The 27,165-nt window shown below is 40.2% G+C and overlaps 1 protein-coding gene across 4 annotated transcripts in view; it reads left to right on the forward strand.

Moving 5' to 3' along the window:
* The window catches only part of NFIA (nuclear factor I A), a 303,610-nt gene that overhangs the window by 170,578 nt on the left and 105,867 nt on the right, over positions 1 to 27,165 (forward strand). The window lies entirely within an intron of this gene.

The raw sequence follows: 27,165 nt of genomic DNA on the forward strand, positions 1-27,165 counted from the left end.
TTTTTTAATATGTTTCCTCTGTTTATTAGGTCACATTTTAATTTAGACTTTGCTAGGCACCCCGAATCCTTCTGACTCTGGTGTTCTATTATTATTTGTGTCTGGTTGATATTCTTTTGCAGCTTCTCAACAACCATTCTCCTTACTGTGCAGTGCTCAGTCTTAAGGAAGCACATTTCTCAACTGCCACCCCAAAAAGCAGCAATGACAGTGAATAATATAAAATGTGTCAAACCCCAGTAACACTAAATATGTCAGTTCTGGAGCCTTAATGCTTCTTGTAAAACAAACTTTAAAGAATTATTGGAATGTCACTGGTGACTTGTCAATAGTACTTTTTTCCTTAAAAATAATCAGGAAAATAATTCTTTCTCTCAGTTTTAGTAATGGCTATTTTTCCCCACTATAACAGAATCCTTGTATCTGATTAGTTGCAGTTTACCTGATCCCTCCAGGTTGATGTTGAGTTCATTCTCAGTGTGTACCTGACGCAGCATGGAGTTCAACATAGCCCTGCAGTTCTGATCTGCTGAATGCCAGGCTGAAAGCCAAACTGCAGGCTTTAAAAAAAATTAAACTGCACACATAAAGTGCATACAGAAATCATATTCACTGTGTTGTTCCACACTTGCCATAGACAGCTACCATAGATCCCAACGCAAATACCTCTGGAGTCAGGGGGAGTCTCACCACTAATTTTAGTGGCAGTTGGGTTGTGCCCGCAGAGAGGAAAATGTCTTAAAAACCAGATTAAATAGCAGTGGGATAATTCTGCTCCCACTGAAGTCAACAGCAGAGCAGCCAGATTGAGGACAGATTTTGGATCATATTGCATGGATTTCTGTAAGGAGTCTACAAGTGTATCAATTAAGAGTACTACCCCTCACATGCACACATTCCTTCATTTAAAAAAATAAATCTTTAAAAACCTTCTGAGGGTTGCACAGCCCCTCTGCTTGCCTGTTAATATTCTTTCTGTTCCACTCCATAAATTCTAAAGTTATTTATTATACATATATATTTTGCATAGCTTGAGTAAAGTAGGTTCAAAAGGGTCAGCTATATAGCCCTGAAAAACAAGGTCCTCTACAGTAAGTTTTAATTCATTGTTTAAAATTCTGTAGGTTGCTTTAGGAAGAATCATCCATTTAAGTTTCATTAAACTAAAGCTAATGCAAATAATTACTCTTGTATTTAGAGCCATCCATTTTCTCCAGTGGGTTTCATGGTTGCTATCACTCAGACACAGCCAGCAGACAGAAAAATATTTGGTGCCAGCTGCTTCCAAAACAGCCTCTGCCCCTCATTTCTTTTCTTTAGCCTTTGCTAAGACACAGTTTCAGGCAACTGTTTACACTATTAGCCCTGGTACAACTAACAGAATCCCAAAGAGAGAAATTGTTTTTCAAGACATCCAGCAAAGAGGTGAACAAGTGTATTGTAGCCATCACAGGACTCTCTTCCTGATCTTCTCTGGAAATCCCCAGATTAAATCCTAACCAGATAAAGAAGGAAATTGAGAGCTTAAAATGGAGAGAAGGGAAAATCATGTGTCTCATCTTCGGATGGGTAAAAGGCAAAGTATATGAAGGAGAGCAGAAAAAACCATCATGACTCTCCCAGCACCAAATTTAGTCCTTGTCTCCCTCCTGTTTGTATTCAGAGCTGGTTGATATCTTCATCCAGGCATACATCGCAGCCTGACTAGTTGGAGCAGAAAGAAGTCTCTCCAATATTACACAGATTCTCCACACATGAATAAGAAAAAGCGATAGGTGTAGAGTCTGTCCAACAGAAAACTCAAACAGTGGATTGACTTCTTCTGACCATGTCCTTCAACGGCCTTTGGAAAAGGAGGTTGGAATAGCTCTCAGCAGCAAGGTACGCATGAAGACACTGGACTTGTTAAAGAGGAAAACAGTTTATTCTTTGAGTAGTGTCCCTGTGGATGTTCCACTGTAGATGTGTGTGTGTGTACCTGCACTGCCGATCGGAGAACATTGGTAGCAGTGTCTGTTGGGTCCACAACATGCACTGTCACTCTTCTTGTGCTGCGCCACGAGGCTAGTCAGCACACATGGGCTAACCATCCTCAGTTCCTTCTCAGCCGCCCCTGGCTAGAGACAGAGCCTATAGCTGTCCATTAGCGGATCATTAACTCTCCTTTTCATTTGTCAATTTTTAGCTTTCTTCTGACTGTTATTTAGCCATGCCTTTAAAAAAAAAAGAAGAAAGAAAAGAAAAATCTGGCATCTGATTACCAACATGTGCTGAATACATTGCTCATACAAAATCCATAGAGAGGAGATTTTTATCTAACAAATAAAATATTTAATGCCCAAATCAAATGTTTTCATTCTAATGCATTCTTCATGTTTGAGCTGCAAGTCTCTTCATATCACCACAGGTAATGAAATGCACTTTGTTCTTCATTGCATTAAAAAAGACCAAACAAAGATGTGAAGCAACTCATTGAACACATTTTTCAACCCTGCAGTAATTAGACTGAACTTGTAAACATTGCCATTTAAGTAGGGCTAGTCTTGGATATTAAACATGAAAGAAACACGTTTTTAGAAAAATACCATGTATCAACTTTTCAGGGCTTAAAACCACAATGGAACAAATTGTGGCCCCTCATAATGTGTGTGGTTGAAGTAGAGATGGGATGGATGTAGGGAACTCTCTGCACTCCCTTCCCCCTTCCCTGAGCAAGGCTGGCTCAGGACAGACATAATATGGCTGTAGGTGCATGAGAGTGCAGTGCTATTTGGAAGGTCCATGACTGGGTGAGGGAAGGGTCTCTGTATGCAGCAGCCAGGGTTCACTGGCATCCATAGAGCAGGTATAGGAAGAAGCACCTCACTGCTTCCTGCATGGCCCTGGAGGCATTATACCATTCAGAGGGTCTGCATGAGCAGTTTGCCTCAGCTGAGCCAAAATGTACTGAATTCAGGGAGTACAAGAAGAATCTGGAGTTTGTTACTCTCTAGTTTATCTGGATGGGTAAAATGTTCAAAAGTGCCTTAGGAACCGAAGAGCTTGTCTTCATGTACAGCGCTACAGCCGCCATAGTGCTATAATGAAGTCGCTCCTCTGCCAATGGCGGGAGAGCGTCTCCCATCAGTGTGGTTAATTCACCTCTCTGAAAGGCAGTAGATATGCCGGCAGGAGAAGCGCTCCCAACAACATAGCACTGTCTCCATCAGAGGGGGGAGGAAGGAATGTATGTTGGTATAATTGTGTCCGTCGTAAGTGTGGATTTTTCACACTCCTGAGCAATGTAGTAATACTGATATAGGTCTGTAGTGTAGACCTGACCTAAGTCCCATTCTTAAAAGTGACCTAAGCACTTAGGAGCCCAAGTGTCATTGACATTCAATGAGATAGATTCTGAGGCTCCTAAGAGGCTCCTACATCACTTAGGCGCTCTTGAAAATGTTACCTAACATCTTCCATTTTTACCTGTTATGTTGTTAGAAGGACCTTACTCTAGCTACAGTATAATACATGGTAGAAAAACGTTTTGTTCTTTTTAACTGAGTGAGGTAAATGTCTTCTTAAAAGCTCTGTCTCTTGATATACTTGTTCTAGTATTTCATCTCGTTTTCTCTCCTCTCATGAAACCTGCAGTAATTTCATTGCTGTGCACGATTATCATCTTTTTTTCCTTTTTGTGTCGTAGAACACAGATCAATATCCTAAAGAGACACTGATGAAATCAAAGAGCCACTTTTATGGCATTTACATGTTGAACCCAGTCTCATACCACTTTACTCTAATTCAGTTGAACACATGTTGAAATGAAAACTAATACAGTTAAAAAGTGCTTCATGTCAGCCTTCTAACATTCTTAAAGCACCTCTTTTCCAGGATATACCTGGAGGCTGCAGAGAAAGTTTTTCTTTCAGTGATAGTTGCATTTGGCATGATACAATAGAAGCACCTTTGTTGTTGTTTAGAGACTCATATGGGTTGGATTGTATGAATATGGAAAGCTGCTTTTCTCATGCTATAAAGTAGCATTTGAGAAATCATCCCAAGCTCAGAGATCAAACTGAAATTAACTTCTCATCAGTAAGTACTTACAACAATGAATTTGCTAGCTTGGGGGTAAAGTAGAAGATCAGTGATAATTTCACCTTGTTTGAAAAAACCTGCATATAGATTCTGGGCCAAATTGTCCACAGACTCACACCCCTTAAAATACCATTGGCTTCAGTTAGGTTACACAGGTGACTTTGTCAGGTTGTAAAGTTATGGTAGAATTTGTTCTATAAAGTGGAGATTTGGTGCAGTCGTTCAGTGTGCCTTTCTACAGAGTGACTACAGTAGGACATTTCAGTCTAGAAGTAGACAATAGCCAATGAACGTTTGATTTTAGGCAAATTCTATTTTATTTCCATTACAGTTTACACTATTATTTATTTATTTATGGGAAAGATGGAATCAGTTGTCTGTAGTGAGCCTTAGAGTCCATATTTCATATGGTTCCAAAGAAACATGTGGGCATACTTGGCCACAAAATTTATAAAAGTGTGCTGTGAATCCTGCATTTTTTCATCCTGTTTCATTTCAAGTAGATTGCAGCCCAGATTCTCATTTCTAACACAAAACAAAATGAATAGAATTTTAATTGTAACACTCAAGAACCAAAACTCTTGCTGCATCTAACTCCATTTCCCAGCCAGTTTCATGGCCCTTATGCAAAAAGTATCTAAACAGTCTAGTAAAGAAAGCACTTGTCTTTCTCCTGTATTGCCGTACTTTCAGTGAGATGCATGTCCAAAGTCAAATGAGGTTGTGGTCCAGATTTTATTGCACAACTTTTTATATTTCCAGTGTTAATGGGTACACTCTCTGCTCACAATTTAGCCTACTTATCATTAGCTGGCTGTCGAGGACACCCTGTTTTGGCAGCTTTGAAGAATGTTGACAGTCAACCAACATGATATGAGATAGTCAGTAAGGGTCAGTTCTGAAGCCACTACAGGGGCCAAGTAGGGAATCTTGCCTCATCAATGACCTGCAGGATTTAATACTTGAGGATTGATGGAGGACTTCAGTTTTCACTGCTTATAACCATTAACCTTCACAACCAAAGCATTCTGACCAACCCCCCACCCTCCAGATCATCCGAGGAAAGTCTGACAGGAAATATTCAAAGCATGAAATGAATGCTTATAGAATAACAAAGCAGTGCTTGAAAGACATGAAACGTTCTTGTCTGCATGCTGCAAAGAAAAGGAGCAATGAAAATGTGGCTGGACTGCGTGTTTTTTTTTCACCATATGTGTGTACAGCAAAAGGGTGGTGAACCTTTCCAGTGGGCAAGGTGTATAAATAAAGTTGCAATTACTCTAACTCATTTCAAGACTTATTTATATTCAGTATCTATCTTCCATACCATTCTGCATGTATCTATACAGACCCAGATAGCATTAAGATAGCACTCGCCCTGGGTAGAGGGCAGCTTGTAGGTGTAATGCCCCAGAAAAGCACCTCCTGACAAGGAATCTTGCCTCAAAAGAGTCAGGATTCCTTCCTTACTCCCCAACTTGTTCCCAGAGTGTGTGAGATCTGCTGCTGGACCATAGCCCTCTCACTCCCTCACCAGCCCAACTCTGCAGACCAGAGAGTCAGAGGAAAGCCAAGTCTCCACTCGTTCTCTGCTTCTTCCCCAGCCACGTGCATGCAGGGAGAAGTACCAGGACCCTAAGCTCTTCAGTTTTGTTGTAGCTCATCTATCAGAGGTATTTCCACTCTAACACCAGCCTATTCTCGCCCCTTAGTGCTCCCAGTACTCAGTGGCCTCAGAACTGAGCTAGAGCTGTGAAAATTTCCAAGTTTTCACCACTAAACAATTTGTATGCTGAACACAAAATTTTTCATGAAATGCTTGTTATTCAATTCACAGCTGAGAGTTTTATTTAATCAATGTAACAGCCATAACCTGGGCAGACCACAAGCTGAGTGATGATCTAGGATACCACACTAGCCCACCAAGAAGCCGGGCAACTAGGAAGAGGGTTTAATTTGTGGGTCTGGCTTTCATATAAACTTTCTGCCAAGTGGAGAGGAGGGCTTATTAAGGGAAAAGGCTAGGATGTTTGAAAACAAGAGGGGAAACGCACAAAAAGAAAAACTCCTCCAGCTTGTCTGTGGGTGTTAGAATTTCCATATGCCTGTAACTTAAGACAAAGAGCAAGTTTTGGTTGCTACAAAATTACTTTTATTTATTGTTGTGATTGTATAAATATAATAAACTCTGCAAGCCAGAGTGTTTGGTCCAAAATGTGAACTTTTTACTCCTCGCAAATCTCCTGAGTTGTGCTACCAACCTGTCAGCCTGATACACCCTTGTCATAAATTTGTATAGTTTAGCTTCCTCCACTGAACTGACTCCTTCATTTAACAGGTCTGATGAAAGTGTTATGAACCGCAATGAAATATGATAATTAGCAGTTTAATTCCTTTTTCATGTATTAATTTAAAAGGCTTGAACTCTAAATACAGGTTCTGTAGATAAAAGCAGACTCTGAAATCAGTCATTTATCAGAAGTATTCATTAATTGACATTCATTTAGCTGGATTCCACTAAGAGAGGTGTGTGTAAATGTTTATACTGCTTTCTTCCCTGTCATCCTTTTTTACACTTCCTCTTATAAAAATCCTTGTGACTGACTTCAGAAGTGCTAAGAGGGTGATTGTCGTGTGAGCAACCTTGTCATAAAGGAAGCCACTGATCCAAGTCTTCCATTACTGTGCTTAAGACAGTGGTTCCTAAAGGTCCTTTATTTTCTAAGCTGGGCATGTATATAATCATTTAGTCTGTTCCTGAGGCACCGGGAAGGTGCAGGATGATTTGCCATGAAAAATCAGAGCTGCAGCTTTGACTTAAACGTTGCAACGTGCTGTTATCTGACTCGTCCTTTGCAGTACACCCCATGTTAAGGAGCTACATTACTGTTAATGCTTGTGCTTCTGGTCATCCACTGGAACTGCTTAGTGGGTCACAACCACCTTTAAAAAGTGCATAGGTTATCCACTTATAGTTGGAGGGTTTTGGAAATTATCTCTTACTTTAGATTCATCTCTTTACACTCAGCTTAGTTCTTGGTAGACTCCAATTCTTACATAAATAAAAATATATGATATTTTGCTAATTACAATTTGAATAGAATAATGTGTTCCTCACATTCTCATAGGCTTTAAGGCCGGAAGGGACCATCATGACCATCTAGTCTGATCTCCTGAACGATGCAAGACACAGAACCTCACCTTCCCACTCCTGTAATAGACTCATAACATCTGGCTGAGTTACTGAAGTCCTCAGTTCATGATTTGAAGACTTTAGGTTACAGAGAATCCACCATTTACTGCAGTTTAAACCTGCAAGTGACAGAGGAAGAGCAGAAGAAGGTGACCCCCCCCCACCCCGCCAGGATCTCTGCCAATATGCCCCAGGGGAAAATTCTTCCCTGACTCCAAATATTGCAGTCAGTTGGACCCTGAGCATTTGGGTAAGACCGAACAGCCAGACATGTGGGGAAGAATTCTCTGTAGTAACTCAGAGCCCTCAGCATCTATAGTCCCATCATTGGTCATTGGAGATATTTGGTACTAGCAGTTGCTGATTGGCTACATGCCATCGTAGGCAGTCTCATCATACCATCCCTTCCATAAACTTATCAAACTTAGTCTTGAAGCCAGTTAGGTTTTTTGCTCTCACTGCTTGGAAGGCTGTTCCTGAACTTTACTCCTCTGATGGTTAGAAACCTTCATCTAATTTCAAGCCTAAACTTGTTGATGGCCACTTTATATCCATTTGTTCTTGTGTCAGCACTGGCACTTAAATAACTCCTCTCTCTCCCTAGTGTTTATCCATCTGATGTATTTATAGAGAGCAATCATATCTACCCTCAGCCTTTTGGTTAGGCTAAACAAGCCAAGCTCTTTGAGTCTCCTCTCATAAGGTAGGCTTCCCATTCCTCTGATCATCCTAGTAGTCCTTCTCTGCACCTGTTCCAGTTTGAAGTCATCTTTCTTAAACATGGAAGACCAGAATTGTACACAGTATTGCAGATGACATCTTACCAGTGCTCTGTATGATGGTACTAATACTTCTCTGTTTCTACTGGAAATACCTTGCATGATGCATCCTAGGATTGCATTAGCCTTTTTCATAGCTGCATCATATTAGTGGCTCTTAGTCATCCTGTGATCAACCAATGCACCTAGGTCTTTCTCCTCCTCTGTCACTTCCACCTGATAAATCCCCAGTTTATACCCCCCAAAAATTGTTGTTAGTTCCTAAGTGCATGACCTTGCACTTTGCACAATTAAATGTCATCCCATTTCTATTACTCTACGTTTCAAGGTCATCCAGTTTTCCTTGTATGATATTCTGGTCCTCTTCCTCATCGGCAATACCTCCCAACTTTGTGTCATCTGCAAATGTTATTAGCACACTCCAACTATTTTTGAGTCCAGGTCATTAAAGAAATTGATAAATAAGACTGGTCCAATGACTGATCTCTGAGGAACTTCACTAGTAACCTTCCTCCAGCCTGACAGTTGAACTGTCAGTATGACCTGTTGTAGTCTCCCCTTTAGCCAGTTCCATATGCACCTTTCAGTTTTCACATTAATCCGCATCTTCTCCAATTTAACTAATAATTTCCCATGTGGAACTGTACTAGATGCCTTACGTATATCTGGGTAGATTAAATCTGTTGCGTTTCAGTTGTCTAAGTAATCAGTTATCTTAACAATGAAAGAGATCAGGTTGGTCTGGCACGATCTATCTTTTGTAAATACAATGTTGTATTTTATCCCAGTTACTGTTTACCTCTATGTGCTTAGCTACTTTTTCTTTCAAAATTTGTTCCAAGACCTTGCATACAATTGAGGTCAAACTAATGGGCCTGTAGTTTCCCAGATCACTTATTTTTCCTTTCTTAAAAATACGTACTATAGTCGCAATTCTCCAGTCATAGTGTATGACCCCCAAATTTATGGATTCATTAAAAATCCTTGCTATTGGGTTTGTAATTTCATGTGCTGGTTCCTTTAATATTCTTGGATGGAGATTTTCCGGCCTCCCTGATTTGTCTCATTAAGCTGTTAGAGTTTGACATCCGCCTCAGATACAGTAATTTCTACTTCCGTATCCTCATTTCCATTAGCCACCCTACCACTACCCCTAAGCACTATTCCCTCCTTACAGCAATGCACATCTATTGTTGAGGTCAATGAGAGTTCTACACTCAAAGATCAGAATACCAGAAGCAAGATCCACCCTGTGGATGTCAGAATAGAATTCTCCTCCCAGATATGCGCACATAACTCCCAATGCCTCTATTATACACATATGAAACACATTATGGGACAAATAATGTCATCATATATACACTGAAGTCAGTGGATGTAAAAAGTGCATATCCGAGACTCCGTTTGTAAATCGTTTAATAAAGTGCTGCATCCTTCTGGATGAGAGGAGCTGTCCATAACAGACCAAGGCCTCCAACATACAGATGCCAGTGGAGATGCCACAGGTTGACAGTGGAGAGATTGAACCTGGGGCCTTCAGCTTGATGAACAGAGGCCCATAACACTAAGGCTAGAGGAAAATTCATTTAGCTGAGAGTAGCAGGCTGTCGATCTCTCAGGCAGCCACTAGGGAATGTATTGCCCGTATTAAAACAAGCTTATCCTTGCTATATGATGTCCTCAGAAATTTAAGTCCCTCCAGGGCTGTTACTTTGTAATGAACTGTACCCTTTTTTCCCTACGTACCCCATGATCCTTATTAGGGAATCAAATCTGGGATCTTCAACATCAAAAATACAGACTTCTACCACATGAGCTAAAGTATAATTGATTAGCTGTAAATAGCAAGCTGTTGTGGCTGCTGGACCAGCCACGGAAGGGAGCCGTGGTCACTCACATGCTAAGGGTCTGATCCAACTCCAGTAATATAAATGGGAGTTATTCTGTTGGATCCTAAATCCATGTATTTACTATATAAGTGTAAGTCATTATCTCTCATACCCAGATGGTTTGAGTATGTGGTGAAGTAAGAGAATGGATTAAACCTGCTTTTATAAGTGGAATCTGCTTTTATTCAATTGTTTTGATAACATATTGTAAAGATTGGTTCATGCACCATGACTATGTGATTGTATTGCATTGTCCAGTAGGAAAGAAAAGATGCATTTTCAAAGGAGACCCAAATTTTGTGCTCAGATTTTTGCACATTAAAATATTGGATTTGTTTGCACAAGTCTGAGTTTTTGCACAAGTAAAAACTTGAGTGTGAAAAACTGTGGATGCAACTACTTAAGTGCAACTTCAGAGTATGTTTTTGAAAACGGGACCATAAACCTTATTCCTTTTTACTGAAGGCAGAGGTTACTGTTGGATCTTTTCCAAGGAAGACAACTTAACCCCCAGTCCACCCATTGGAAATGAAGTCTTAACATGAAAGATGCTAGGCAAGTAACACGGAAAAAGTTTAGGGTGATTGCCTCCTGCAGATCTAGGAGTAAAGTCCTTTCTGAAGCCTGACTGTAATGTAACTGAAATGGAAAAATACCAGATCCATTTCTTAGAAAAAGAGAGAGACTTTTATTTGCAATGGTTCACAAATATTTTCCCAGGAACAAAGTAACAGCCAATGGAGGACAGTGAGGTTAGGTTAGGTGATCGTCACATTTGTAAACAAATTTTCTTTTATTCTGCCTGTGACGGGTTGGATCACAGAAACCCCCTGTGAGCTGCCACCTGATGTGCCAAGACTATCCCTGCTCCTGTTTTCCCTGCCAACTCAGGACTCCAGCACCCTGTCTTGCTGAGCCAGACACTCCCATCTGCTCCAACAAAGACCCAGGGTTTGAATTACTTGCCCCAAAGCTGCAGGTTTACCTGAAAACAGCTCGACAGAAGTGCACTTGTCTTTAGCACTCAGATGCCCAACTCCCAATGGGGTCTAAACCCAAATAAATCCGTTTTACTCTGTATAAAGCTTATACAGGGTAAACTCAAAAATTGTTCGACCTCTATAACACTGATAGAGAGATATGTACAGTTGTTTGCTCCCCCAAGTATTAAAACATACTCTGAGTTAATTAATAAGTAAAAAGTGATTTTGTTAAATACAGAAAGTAGGATTTACGTGGTTCCAAGTAATAACAGACAGAACAAAGTAAGTCACCAAGCAAAATAAAATAAAATGCACAAATCTATGTCTAATCGAACTGAATACAGATAATCTCACCCTCAGAGATGCTTCAGTCAGTTTTTTTCTTAAGACTGGGACACCTCCAGCCTGGGCACAATTCTTTCCCCCTGGTACAGCTCTTGTCCAGCTCAGTGGTAGCTAGGGGCATCTTCATGATGGATCCCACTTTGTGTCTGTTCCACGCCATGGATATACTTTGCATAGCAGGAATCCTTTGTCCCTCTCTGGGTTCCCACCCTCTCCTTCTCAATTGGAAAGACACCAGGTTAAAGATGGATTCCAGTTCAGGGTGACATGATCACATGTCACTGCAGACTGTCATTGACCGACTTGCCAGCACGACAGCGTGTACAGGAAGAACCACAGGTACAAACACAGTTCATTTGCGAGAAATGGTCCTAGTTATGGGAGTACATCAAGATTCCAAACCACCATTAATGGCCCACACTTTACATAATTACAATAGGCCCTCAGAGTTATAGTTCATATTTCTAGTTTCAGATACAAGAGTGGTACATTTATACAAATAGGATGATTACACTCTGCAGATTATAAGCTTTGTAATGAAACCTTACAAGAGACATTTTGCATGAAGCCTATCTCAATTACTTTATATTCACTTATTATTAAATTTTTATAAAACCATATAGACTGCACAACGTCACAATGCCATTGTTACCTAACTTGAAAATGGCGCTACAAGTTGTTTACAGCAGTTAGTGCTATTCACTTTCTCTCTTTTTTCAATGCAGTGTCTTCAGTCCTATAACGTCTTGTGAGTTGTGATAGTCTCCTGACAAATTTTTGTTCAGTGGTGGTCAACAGGTGCTGGTTGATTAAATGGGCTACTTACTGTGTATGTTTCACTTCTTGTGTCTTTTAAATTTTTTTAACCACTGTTGCACCTGAAGAAAATAACGGAAGTTTGACAGTTGGGAGTTACTGCTGAGTATGTGCTGTAAACTATGCTGCCCCATTCCCCTTCCCCCTCCCCATCCTGCTGATGCCAAATGATTTATAAAATGCCTTAGCATTCTTGAGAGAGTTCACACTATCATCTCCAGGCAGTGCAGTAAGGAATCACAGAAATGGATCGGAAGCACAGACTGGATAACTGGTATATTTCTGTGGAAGAACAAAACCAGGAGAGATTAAATTTAAAAGGAGAAAATTTTCCCACTGTGACTTGCTAGAGTAAATCTTTAGTCGCTGATGTACTTGTTAGTAAACAGGTGATTATGTGATTACAGTTTTCCATATAGAGCACCTCTGTATTCTGTTTTCATAGGATCCAATTAATATTTTAATTTTCAAATGAGAGACTCACTCTCCAGTCATTGTGTACTTCCACTTCTACGCACACACAGACACACTTCTCTCAGAAACAGGTGTTCTGCTAAAGACATGCTGCAATGTGGGGATTCTAGCCCATGCTCCTGTCACTAGTGAAAGGCAGCATGGGATAGGAAAGAGGACTGCTGAGTTGAATCAAAAGATGTTTTTCCTCTGTCTCTCTACTCTTTACAAACACATGGTCAGCAGCCCAACCTTTCAACTGCTCCATTCTCTCCCATTGAGCTCACTGGCACTTTTACCTTGCAACACCCCTGCAGTCATTTTGCCCACCTCATCCCCAGTAAGCCCTAGCCCCGGGCCTCCCTTCTGCCTCTCTCTGGGAGGAGGGAGTGAGAAATTACACTTTCATGGTGCAGTATCTCATTAGATCATCTGGGACTCTGCCTGTCAGCCCTCTGTCCCTGCATGGTCAGCAAGGTGCTTGTAGAACCAGCCTTCAGTCAGGCAGAGGAGGTGTAGGGGTTGAGAAAACCACACCACCCTCTAAAAAAAATTTACTGTGAGCATTTAGTGCCTGTGCCTATGTGTAGTTTTCCCTGCATAGGGGCTTCCTGTTCCTGCAAAGAGGGGCTTGTGGGTGACTGTCGACACCATCCATTTGGAATCAATGGGCCAAATTATTTCCTTGCAGTACTCTGCTGAAGCCAAGAAGAGAGGGATATTTTTATTGTGAACAGTTTATAGCAGTTACACCCATGGAGAATTTAGCCCAAAATCACAGGTTCTTGATATTTCTCTTCTTTTGTTCCTTAATCTTAAAAATAATTGCATGAAAGAAGGATCCTTGGTTCATAGGAAATTGACAGTGGCTTTTCTGACAAATTCTGATCTTTCATCATGTTAGCAAGAGGGTGACCCCGAGCAGGCTAGCTTTGCCTAGCCGAGCACCTGGCACTCAAGTTTCTGCTAGTGAAATCTTGGAGTAAATTGAGCCTGAGCTCTTTTAAAAGCAAGGAACTTGCTTTCATGATGCTTCCCATATCAATAAAAAGAGGACAGAACACAAAAGGGGGCTAAACTCTTCCCTGGTGTAAAAAATGTGGAGATGAGCCAGTGAAAGGGTTTGAGAAGCAGGAGAACATGGTTTTGCAGGGACAATTTCAATGTATGGAAAGGGAGTGAGGTAGCGAGGCTATAGGGATACAGGGGAACACCACAAAGTTCAGAAGTATACAGCCGATAGTGCTGTTTATTCAGAACACAGGATGGTGTGAACAGTCCCAGTTGAGGGAACATCTGCACACGGGCTTCTGAGATTGCCAAGGCAGAGTTAACTGTGGTAACTGTGCACTAGCCAATAGCGAGACCCAGGGAATTGATTAATCCATTGGGAAGTCAAAAAGGTAGAAGAAGTCAGGCAGCTTCCATCCCTGGGACCAGAAAAGAGGTGTGCTCATTACAGCTGGCAGATTACCATCGGAGATTCATTCCCCATTTCTCTGAGATTGCAGGGCCCCTTAACTAATCTCATGAAAAGACTAGGAAAAATGAGGTCACTTGGTCACCTGCTTCTGACTTTAAGGATGTATAGCATACCTCTGTCCAGGCTCTGTATTAGAGTCCAGACTTAGAATCATAGAATATCAGGATTGGAAGGGACTCTCTTTGCCTGTCATGGTGCTGAGTGATGCATTTGAAGTAGGACTGGGACTGGGACAGTCTTTTGACAGGAGGCAGAAATATAGAATATCTCATATGCTATATAAAAGTAAGTTATTATTATTGCCATTATGATGCAATCTATAAACCGTTCCCACAAGAATGGAGACACAGCGTCTTTGAGAAAGAATATATTCCTGTGAAATGGGCAGCAGAAACACTGCAGCATTATTTTCTGGGTAATGATTTTACCTCAGTGACAGGTCATTATCCCACCCCATGACTGAACCGGATGAAGAACAGGAACCCAAGGATAATCCGGCAGTATTTGGCTTTTATGACCTTTAAAGTTTCAAATAAAGAACGAGCCAGGTATTAATATAAGAATATCGATCAGCTCCCTAGGAATGATGTGAGTGACAAGATGTGTGGAGGAAAGACAAATTCTGTCCCAAGCAAGGGTATATGTTAAATGATAGTCCCTAACATTGGCTTCTAAGTCCCTATAGCCAGGGCAAGTTTTCTCCCATCCACTCTCTTGAGCTTAAAATAGGATTTAAAGTTAAGTGACCTATCCTGAAAGGAAAAAGCTATGCATTTGCTAGGAGAGGTGTGACCTGGATGAATAAATTGTTTTGGGATGTGAAAGAAGGCAGAAAATCTGCCTTGTTCTTTCTCGTATTCCATTTTCTCCTTCTCTCATATAAGAAGAATCTTCATTTTAGATAATTTAGCTTCCAAGAAAAAGAACCATTCATATCCTCATATTTTGTGGAAGAATGTTTTTCTAGGGATGGGCAAGCTGGCTTGGATACAGTACGAATTTTCTCCTTTACGCCTCAAATGACTCTTAGCCAAAAATTCAAAACTCTACCCAAACTGATCCAGTATTGAAAATTTAACAAAAAGTCAGTTAATTTTTTTAATTATTTTTTTGTGTCTCAGGTCCAAAATAAATTGAGAGAGCCCATTCTCATGAGATATCTTGTCCAATGTTGCAGACCTGAGAGGTTCCATTTTTCCAGTTACAGTTGAGATAAGAATCTGCAATGCTGGGATCTCATCCATTCAGAATTTAACTCCAAATCTTCCAAAGTTCACCAGTCATTATTTTTCCCTTTTATTTCTGCGTTTCAATAATGCAGGCAAAGGAAGACGAGAAAAATTCTGATATTTTTGCATTATAAAGTTTAATGGAGAGATTCTGTTTTAAACTGAACTAATTAGAGTAAATGTAAAGAGCCTTGTGAATGAAGTCCTATTTTGTTCGGTTATAGAGGTTAGCTGTTTTATACTGCCACCCAGCACCATACTATCTGCCTTCCATGTAAAATCAATAGCAATAGCAAAGTCCATAGTGGAATTCATGGAATCTCTGGCACATCTCCTTTTCCAGGGTCAGAACTTGGCTTGGGGAAGGGTTTTTGTTTTTTATTTTATTAAGTTCCTGTATTTTGGGGTAATTGGTAAGGATTTAGGGGTAGAACAAAGCCTAAATGTTGAGTGTGTAATTCTTATACTGGAAAGGCTTTTGTTCTATTCCAAGGAAGATGAGTATATTATCCTGGTGTAAGTGGTTTGCTACAGGCAATCTATTGTTCCTTAGGACACCCTTCTCAGAGTACAGGGAATAATTATCGTCAGGGTAGAGAATATGACAGTAATGTTAGCCTTTTGGAAAGGCAACTCTGAAGACTGGACTGGTGATGACTGCAGGTAAATCCAGCACTATATTTCATATAGATTTTATCATTAGTGAATGTTTTGACACTTTTGTACATTGTGGAGCACAGTGTCAGTACATAACACATAAATAATCATGTTGAATAAAGTGGAAACGCCCATGGGAGATGTGGGGCTGGCTGACCATGTGACCTAGTTTCCATTTCAAATGCCCATCTTCCAGAGGTCCTTTTTAATTTTATTGAATCTACTGCAGGTATTCTAAAACATCTATTATCGTGGTTTCACGGTAGCATTTATTTCACTGTAGTAGTGATGAGGGAGACAGGTTTAAGGCAGGGAAGGGGAGAGGGAATAGTTCATGGAGACCCAAGGGTATGTACCAATATTATAAAACTAATTGGGAGCAGGAGTTTCCTTCCCTGGCTTCACCTGAAGTATGGTGATGGCTCACTTGCGTTGTATTTATCTAGTTAAATTCTGCCACCTATTGTAAACAAAAAAGTTATTTGTATGTTTCCTTCCCTGTTAATTTTAAAAAATCTTGGGCCAGCTTTCATTTTCTTTGATCTCAGTGCCTCACACTCCCTTAACCCAACTCCAAGCCTTATCAGTTGTGTTAATATAGCTCTGCAGCATGTTGTTTTTGGTGATATAAACTATGGGAACATAGTTAGCTACCACCAGCAGAGGGAGTATAAAACTTGGTGTTTTTTATAGGTCCTAAAATAATTACACTATTCCTGGGTTTATTTGTATATTTAGGCAACATAGTAACGTAGATATTTAGAAACAGGATTTATTTAAAAGAGCCTAGATGTCTCTAGAGACAATACATGATGGTTTCATCAGGACTTTATTGTGCTGGTTTTTCATACGGGGTGAAATCTTGAGTTTTGCCATTGTCTTAAATGGGGTCAGGGTTTCATCCATGGTTTTCTAGTGCCCCCGGAACTTTTCCCCAAGACTTCTGAAATATCCCAGTATTTCATTCATCAGTCAGTGTTTGTTATTTTTAATAATTACAAGACGTTTCTAATTGTGTTCTGGTTATGTTACTTTACCAAGTAGAATTTGCTCTGTGTTTACCAGGAATAAACAGTCTAGTGAAGCTGAGCGTTCGATGTGAGACACTCTTTGGAGTTGAGAAATGAGGGTAGAAACTGTCAAAGCTGTTTTTTTTGTAAAAAAATGAATCGTATTGACACTTGTTTAATGATAAACTTATTCAGAACACTACATTGCTGGAAAAAAATCCTCCACCCTAGAAATATGCAGGTGTCACAGATGAGTCAAACACTAGCGGGAGCAACACTGCCATACATTTGCAAAAATCCCCAATGCAATGTTCTTTTTATCTTTTATATGAAAATTTCACAGACCTGAAAAAAAGGTCAACACAAAAGTGTCCTAATTTTTTTATGCTAACTTTACAGATTGTTACACTCAGGAAAATCTTCCTCACCAATTTTCAGTGATTACAAGAATCAGAATCCAGGGCTTAAAAATCTTAAAAATCACAGAAGTTTCTTCTGCTTTCCATCCTTTAAATTAAGTATTCATCTATCAAACATTTGTATCATTGGGGAACAAGCTAAACAGGAGAAAATAGCATAGGCCAGTGTGGAAGCTACAATATCAGACCTATGGTACGAGAGATCATGGTTTTGATGCTGGAGTTGCCAGTGGGATTAGGATGAAGCCACACCCATTTCTCTGTGTATAGCCCATCAGCATTTAGTAGCAAAAAGCATCTCTCACTGAAATGAAATGTCAAGGAGAGTTAGGTTTTGTACTTAATATGGACTTTTCTTAGCCTCTTGTTGATGGGCTCTATTGCTGAAAAGAGATAGGACTTTTGGCTTATAAGAGCCCCATGCCATTTTCCATGCTGCTTTAATACTGCTTTGCCACCCAGAAAAAGAGCGTTAGCATTTAACAACCCTCCCATTTCCCCCTGAATATTTCTATTCTTTTCCTGAGTGCCATACCAGTATTAAAGCAGAATGAAAATGGGTTTAACAATCGCTGGCATGGGGCTTCTATACAGCATGTGTGCCACAAATCATGTCACTTTTCAGCAATAGGGCTGCTGCCAGCAGGAGGCTCAGAAATGCTCATGTTAATCAAAAATTTTAATTTCAAATCAAATTGACAGTTTACATATGGTGAGAAATGCTTCTCACCATGTGATTTTTCAGTATGCAAAGCTGGGCAAATGGGTGCAGTTTTCTGTTAAGAATTTTGACTGCAGTATTTGCAAATTTATGGGTTTCAGTGTATTGGGTATGGTGAGTAGTTGATCTAACGGAGCCCCTTGGAGAATAGGAAGCAGAAGGGTTTTCATGCAGCCTGGCACTGGTGAGTTGCTGTTGGCACATGCTGCTGGAGAAATGACAGGTATTCAATAAACATCACTATGGTTAGAGGAAGATTTAAAGGAGGGAGGGGCTGCAATGCTATAAACAAGGAGTTGAAACAAATGTGCCTATTTCACTTCTTGATTATTTTGAATATGTAAATGTTCCAAACCATTTTTAAATTCAGTTTATTTGCATGTTGGTCTTGTACACCCAATGCCTACAGCATATCCCCCAGTAATATTGATGCAAACGATAATATAGGTCCAATTCTGATCTAAGTTGGTATAATTAAATCAGTGGAGTTACTCTGATTAACATCAGTTTAAATATAACTAGAATTTGGCCTTATATTATTCTTATGGCCTACATTCCCAGATCCTTATCCTGCAAGCTCTTATTTCATGGAAGTGAGTAGTTAAGCTGAAGTCAGTAGGACACCATGAGGGCCCAACCCTGCACCTGTGGACAGGGCCGGTGCTACCATTAAGGCAAACTAGGCAGTTGCCTAGGGCGCCAAGATTTTGGGGTGCCAAAAAGTGGTCCCCCAATTTTTTTTTAACAGCAGTTCCTCCCCGAGCGCACGGTCGCTGCTCCACTTCTCCTGCCTCCCAGGCTGGCAGCACCAATCAGCTGTTTGGTGCCACAAGCCTGGGAGGAGAATTAGAGCAGAGCAGCGTGCTTGGGGAGGACGCAGAGCAGAGGTGAGCTGGGGTGGGAAGGTGCTGCACGGCTCCCAGGGGGGGGAGGGGAGCCTCAGGGCAGGGGGGGAGCTGCTGCGGGAGTGGGGGCACCTCAGGGTGGAGGGGGAGGCGGGGAGCTGCCTCAGGGTTGGAGGGGGGGAGCACAAGGCGGAAGTTTCACCTAGGGCACGACACCAGCCCTGCCTGAGGATGTCAATGGCAAAATTCTCATTGACTTTAGTAAGAAGAAGATTGGGCCCATAGTGAGTAAGAAATACTCACATGAGTAATAATTGGCAGGATCTGATGTTACTTGAGGAAACCAGTGTTTTTAAACCATATCTGGAATATAAACATAAAACCAAAATATGATCAATTGACATGAAACATGATATCACGAGTTACACACTAAGTGACATTTCCCATCTTGAAAGGCAATGCAGCTTCTTTTGAGACTATGGGTTTAAAGTTCCCTTGCCATATTTCTTCATGCCAGGGAAATCAGCCTGAATGTGACAGTATTCCTCCCCACCAGCGCACAGGTACCATTTTACCTGTGCCAAGCCTACTGGGTAGTCTGTAGCATCACATGGCATCGCCAACTACATTAGGAAAGCCGTATCCATCAGTCTGCCCAGGATTACCTCATAGTTTCTTTCTGTGTTCCCTCAGTCACTGAGTCAGATCCCAGGACGATAAAGCTGAAATGTAATATCACTGCAGAGACTTAGGCGATCACAATTGTTGTTGTAACCAACCTAGATAAGAAAGGAAGATAAATAACTCATTATTATTATTATTATTTGCATGGGGGAGGCTTTTCTTTGTATTACTCTCTTTATTGTCAGATGCCATAAATATTCCAAAATGATTATCCTTATGTAGATTTCATCTCATTTTCTTTGAAAGGGTTTGAGGAGCATATTATCTCATAAGCTGCCAAATGAATATGACCATTTATGACATTTCCTCTTTTTTTTTTAACATTTCCTTTTTGGATTGAAGACCTGAAACAGATAACTATGCTAATTTAAGACATCTGTTGTTTTCCAAGACGTAGGGCCCTAGACAGTAGTAACTGCTGAGAATTTATTTACTGAAGTTGTGATTTTTCTTAATAGTTTTCATTATCGCAAAAAAATTATATATTTTTAAAAGGTCTCTGTGTTAAATAGGTCAAGAAAAAGTACCTCTTATGGAATATGAAACTGGCTGCAACCAGAGCTGCCAAATTCAGAGGCTTCAGTGAGGAAACCCCATTATTACTCAATTCTCATACCCTTACATTGGATTGGACCTTGTGTCACATGTAGGGACCATTAATATCATGAGAATCCTTCCACTGACATCAGTGGATGCTGAATCAAGCCCCAAGTCCCATTAAACCAGTGGGACTCCGCACAGACCACGGTCCTATTCAGTTCGAGTATGGGTGTTGCAGCTTGGCCCACAATATCAAGAAGTTTTCTTGAACCATTCTGTTCTCTTCCGTTCAATTCAGGAATTTTGAAGTTCAAAACCCCCCACAATTCATCAATGATTTTGCATGGTGTGAAGGGTTAACAAAACTTTCATTATCACACTCTATTAAGCCAGGACCAGGAAACAATTTCTAATCAACACTCTGATCTGGGCAGGGATTGTGCAGTCTTTTGTATTAGGCCTCAGATCTGTGTTCTCTATTCACACATGCTCACTTCCAGCTGTTGTCATTGAAATCCCACATAATCTCTCCGGGTCAAAGGGCAGTCATCCATGACTGCTGCTGTTAAAAGGTTATGCTGATTTCTGTTGTCAAATATTGGCCCTTTTCTCTTTCAATCACTCCCATTCTACTTTTTTCAACAAGAAAAATCCAGCCTAGAATTGTATTACATGACTTTAAAGTCTTAAAAGTGTTCCTCTATTGTACTAACACGACATGCCCTGGACAGTCTAATTCATTCTGTTACATTCCACAAAGAATTTTCTGGTGCTTTTTAAAAACTCTGTGCTAAAGCTGAGCAGGCAAGCTTCAAAGAATAATGGCATATGGGACTTGTGGCCTAGCATTTATTTTGTAAGGAAATGTCATTTGACTGTATAATAAAATAACCATGCTTAATTATTGCTATGACAATAAAATTAAACTAGAAGTAACTGTAGCCAAAACAAGGCTGGGGCAGGAAGGGTGCAAGTAGAAAAGGCTGGGGGGGAAGGGAGAAATTAGATTTCTGTATCAGAATTAAAATCATGGCTAATTTCTAGTTTGAACTCTTTTTTAAAAAGTCACATATTTTAAAGATTTAATTGAGCCCATGTTTTAAAGCTTATAATGTATGGGTTTACAGAACATACTTTGTATGAAGAAAAATGGATCCCTGGGGTTAGCATTAGCCAGAGTTGCATGCAGTGGCCCAGTGCAGACTACAGAGTTAAAAAATAAAATAGATGATAGTCACCTTTATTTTTAAGAGTACTGTGATCCATATAGACTACAGGTCCCAGAATGCAGTGGTCCATCTTGATTGTAGAGGATATTCAGGGGAAGATGGAGAATTGCATGCTGGGATGTGTAGTCTCCACAAGACCTGCAGAGTATAAACACCTTATATGAAGATATGACATGATGCACATATGTTCTATCCTTCCTTTTATTTGTTTGTTTTTGCTGAGGGAAAGAACATGACTGAGGATCAAGCCTAAGTTCTACCACACCTATCCTGACACCACAGTACAGTTAGATAAAAGTTAATCCACTGAGCAGTCTGGTGAGGAGAGTTCTCAATTATTTTCTCTCTCTCAAGGTATCAGAGGTTGGTGATACGGACTCATAAACTTTAAGGCCATAAGGGATCATTGTGATCATCTAGTTTGTACATAGCAAGCCACAGAATCTCACCCACTCACCTCTAACCTCTGGCTGAGCTACTGAAGTCCTCAAATCATGATTTAAAGACTTTGTTACACAGAATCCACCATTTACTCCAGTTTAAACCTGCAAGGGACCTGTGCCCCACACTGCAGAGAGAGGTGAAAAAAATTGAGTCTCTGACAGTCTGACCTGGGGGGAAATTCCTTCCCAACCCCAAGTATGGTGATCAGTTGAACCCTGAACATGTCAACCCACCAGCCAGACATGTGGGGAAGAATTCTCTGTAGTAACTCAGAGACTTCCCTGTCTATAGTCCCATCTCTGGCCGTTGGGAATACTTACTACTAGCAGTCCCAGATGGGCCACATGCCATGGCAGGCAATCTCATAAAACCGTCCCCTCCAGAAAATTATCAAGCTCATTCTTAAAACCAAGTAGGTTTTTTCACCTGACTGCTCTCCTTGGAAGGCTGTTCCAGAACTTCACTCCTCTAATGGTTAGAAATCTTCCTCTAATTTTGAACCTGAACTTGCTGATGGCTAGTTTATATCTGTTTGTTGTTGTGTCAACATTGGCGCTTAACTTAAAAACTGCTCTCCCTCCCTGGTTGTTATCCCTCCTGTGTGTTTATAGAGAGCAATCTTATCTCCCCATAGCCTTCGTTTGCTTAGGCTAAACAAGCCAAGCTTCTTGAGTGCCCTCTGATCATCCTAATAGCCTTTCTCTGCCCCATTCCAGTTTGAAGTCATCTTTCTTAAACACGAGAGACCAGAATTACACACAGAATTCACAAATAGTAAATCTAAAATTGCATCATCTCTTGTTGGTTCGGGGATTATTTGGTGAAGAAATCTGTCAGCTATCACATCCAGGAATATCTGGGCCCTACTATTATAAGTAGCAATTGCCCTTCAATCTATATATGGGAAATTAAAGTATCTCATAATCACACAATTCCCAGTAGTATTCAGTTCATTAAAATATTAAAGAGATGCCTATCCCTATCCATATCAGATCCTGGAGGTCTGTAGCATAACCCAGGGACAATCCCAGTGGAACCAGTGCAAGCTTTCTTCCCCCAAAGTGATTTTGACCCATACAGACTCTGTTTTATCCATTCCATCACTTCTAATTTCTTTACAGTCTACTGCCTCATCATTAATATACAATGCTACTGTATCACTTTTACCTTTATTCCCGTCTTTTCCTGAACAGCACATACCCTTCAGTACCTGTACTCCAGTCATGACCACTATTCCACCATGTTTCCGTTATCCCTAGGATATCTGGTTTCACTTCCTGCACCAGTAGTTCCAGTTCCTCCATTTTGTTACCGAGGCTCCTTGCACTGGTGTACTGACGTGTATATTCTAAGCAATATTAATTAGTTACTCAACACTTTGTGAAACAGAGGATTATCTAGGTGGAGGATAGTACCAAGAGGAATCAAATTGCACTTTGAGTGGAGAGGGCTTTTCTTTTTAATCAGGCATTTGGTTAAGATAATAGGCTTGAAGCCCTAATTGATTATTACTATTTTAAGGTTTTAAGATGGTTAGGTATAGTAAGATGCTTGACATGAATAGGGGTTTATAAATTGTTTCAGTCCTAGTGTAGGAACTTGTCTCGTAATTTCAAAATACTGAAAGTGAATCAAAGTTTCCCAGAAAACTGTTTCTCCAAGCTTAATACTATAATACATCGTCAGACTGTCCAGTGCAAATGAAATAACTGAATTTGGACTTTTTCCTCTTCAAAGGATTAACTCTTTCACAGTATATTATTGTTCAAATTACAGAGAACACCACATACATTTATGGCACCGTATAATTATTTAATAAATAATAATAATAATTAATAATAAAAGGAAAACTTTAAAAATAACAGTAACACTTTGAACACTGGTACAATGAAAGCATTTTTTGATATGTAATTAAGGAACCATGACTTGATGAGTTTACTGTATACAGGCTTTCCAGATAAAAGTAAATGCTTCAGTTGTGATTTTCTCAAACTTCAGTTCAAGTGCTTGATCTGTAATCTTCCTACATCTGAGACTCCCTTCCTGGGCATTAATTACGAATTCAAAGGTGACTCTCCATGTAAACGAAATATTAGGAGGCAGTTTAGTTGGCTTTTGTACACACAAGGCCTCCATTGACTCAATCTTTATATGAATTCACTTAATAACACAGCACAAATGAAATGAGACCTTGAGACCTAATTCTGATCTTACATTCACTAGTATAAAACAGGAGAAACTCTGTTAAGGTCAGTGGAAATCGACTTGCATATAACTGGTGTGTCACAGGGTTCACTCATCGCTAGCAGCGCCTCCTGCTGGCCGTCCTGGGAATTAGCTCTGCCAGGCTTGTGTTTTCCCTCCGATGATGTCTTGCCCCATCCTGTCTCGACGTGTGGCCCCACTCACTCTCCTCTTTGTGGCTTGGCCCTCTGCCCTGGTCACTAAGGTCCTCCCCTCCTTGAGAATTCAAAGTCCTTCCAGACCCGCTGCATGGCTGGCATCTCCAATGCCCTAGCCGCTCCCCATTGGCTGGTAGGGGAACCCAAGACCACTCTCTACACTAGGTTCCAGCCCAGGGTCTCTGTACAATCTGACCCCTTGTTGCTGTTTTCCTGGGCTTTTCCCCTCTCTGGGCTTGCCAGGCTTCCAACTTCTTCCACTCAGGGAGTAACTGCAGCCTGCTTCCCTGCCTTCATGCAGCCTCCTTGCTGCTCACAGTTCCCGGGCTTTATACTGGCCCTGCCTGTTCCTGCCCCACTGAGCCTACTTCTAATTAGTGGTGTGCTCCCTGGCTTCACCTCCAGGTGCACCTGGTGGAGTTAATTGGCCTGCCTGGCCACCATAACCCCTTTCAACCCTGTGTGGGGCAGAGGCCCCATCACGTGGTGCAAGATCAGAATTAGGTTCCTTAAACTTAGACTTGTTTTCACTCCTTCATTATTGGGGTAATGTTTGATCCCAAAATGAAGAAAATGTAATTTATGGGATCACGTTTTACATAATTACACTGTCAACATCAAGCTAAAGTGAATTACTCTTACTGTGGTGGTGGTGTTATATATGCATATTATTTGTATAATACCAAGAGGGTACTAGGTACTAAGAAACTATTTACTGATTAGTATTATTATATACCATATTCAGCTAACTTTATTATTTTCCTACTTCCTCCAGAAAAAAATTATGATCCACATAAATACGACTTACAGCGAAGTACTGGAACCCAGGGCTTATTATTTCATGTCCAGATCCAACTCCTATTGAAATCAATGGAAAGACTCCCACTTATTTCAATGGGAGTTGCTTTGGACATAAAGCCTTGATTCAGGAAAGCACTTAAGCACCTGTTTAAATTTAAGCGTGAGTAAGCCCATCCCTAGTTGACAAAGCACGTGCTTACAGTTAAGCGTATGCTCTAGTGCTTTGCTGAATCAGTGCCCTAGTTTATGCATATAACTTAAGTGAATGAATAGTTTTTGATAAATTCAATAAGGATCATCTAATCCTCATTTTAAATACCAGCTTTACTACTCAAATATGATTGAGGTACAAAACTGGAGAGATAATCAGTTCATGAACAGCAGTTTCAACTTCCTATCTTAGGGGTATTTAACAAAAGTATAATTTTGCATATATTTCAGAAAAGTGCTGTATTAGAAGTAAATCTTGCAGACTTTAGGATGTTTAATCCTCTTTTCAACTAAGGTTCTTTTAATGCTAACATCTGCTTTTGCAGTTACTTAACAACTTTACCTAATTTTTTTTCTCATTCACAATTAAGTGGAACAGTCAAATTGATACAGTTTCTCTGAAAGACATTTTTCTATTTTGGCCTTTTTTAGCAGGCACAAAAAAATTAAGTTTTTACAGCTTTTCTTGTTAATTATGCTGTGTCTTGGACATTTCTTTGTCATTTGTTTGGTGGGTTCCCTTCATTTTTTCCACTTTCAATTTTAAAAAGATTCCTCAGCAAAGGCTATAAACCTCAGCCCTAGTTCTGCAATCTAAATCAAGTAGGCAGAACTTTAGGCCTTCTCAGAGTCCACTGAACTCAATGGGGCACCACGTGTCTATGCATGCATGGATCAGATTGGAGGATCAGGGCCTATTCAAGAGAATAGCTCATATGAGTCAGGATGTGAGTAAGGGGCCCGATTTCCTTATCATTTATGAAGGTATAATTCCATTAAAAAATCTCAGCCAATAAGATTAAAAATCTTGTCGTGCTTTGCACTCTTGTTCAATCGCAACTACAACCCTCTAAACACCCACAGACACACACACTCACTCTAACACTTTGAGAATGAGCCCAATGTTTTACCTTCACTGTGAATGTTCTTGCTTTTGTGTATTTTAAATCACACCCTCAACATTATTGCAATAGGATCTCCTTTGTTACAGCCTGTCAGGCAAACAAAGGTGACAGTGGACACAACAGGCAGAACCAGTGTAGTCTACTGTTATCAGACCTACCAAAGGTAGGTGCCATGATGGTGCTTGATGGTGCCATGTACTGAGCGTTCTGGCCCTTATCCAGTAAAACACTTAAGCATGTGCTTAATTTTAGGCATCTGAATGGTCCCATTGAAGTGAAGACCTAAGAGAATTATTTTTAATTCATAGATCTTTTAATGCAATAAACAAATCTGCTGCAGTATATGAAAAGTAGACTCTCATATTAAAAGTACTCAGGAATTTGCCAGTGAATATATTCTGTTTGACTAATTACCCACTTTTAAAAAGACAAATGACGCAATCATGAACTTTGTTATTGAAAAATGCAAACTGGGCCAGGCACAATCACCTAAATTTTCTGAAATCTACTTTTGAGAAAATGGAAAAAACACTCAATTTCTACACTGGCATTTTATGCACTTGAAAAGTTTGTTTCCCCTCAGAAACATAGTAAAAATTCATGCTAGTAGAATGAGAGATTTATTTGGGTTAAGTTTTAACATCAAGTACATTTGAGTAATTTAGCTATAAACTATTGGATCGTGACAGATTTGTGAATATATTTGTGTACATATGTAGTACAAACTCACACAAAGAGGGACTAATAGACGCCAAATTATAATTTCAGTAGTGTATAGTATATAATGATATAATGCTGTATCTGACAGACAGTTAACTATGTAGGGCAAATGGTGCCCCTATAAAACATTCAATAATATGTGTGTGCGTGCACTGGAATCAGTGACCTTAAGTAGGACAACCTTAAAAGGTATGCCACTTATCCTGTGGACAAGTACGACTTTACAGTTCTTTTAATAATCCCTTTATCCTGAAATTTCTCTTTTGACCCTGATTTCAAAAGCAAGAGGTCAGGCTGGCCTGCTAGCTCCAGACCTCTAATTGAAGTC

The sequence above is a fragment of the Chelonoidis abingdonii genome, chromosome 7 (genome assembly GCF_003597395.2).
Source record: "Chelonoidis abingdonii isolate Lonesome George chromosome 7, CheloAbing_2.0, whole genome shotgun sequence".
Taxonomy (NCBI): domain Eukaryota; kingdom Metazoa; phylum Chordata; order Testudines; family Testudinidae; genus Chelonoidis; species Chelonoidis abingdonii.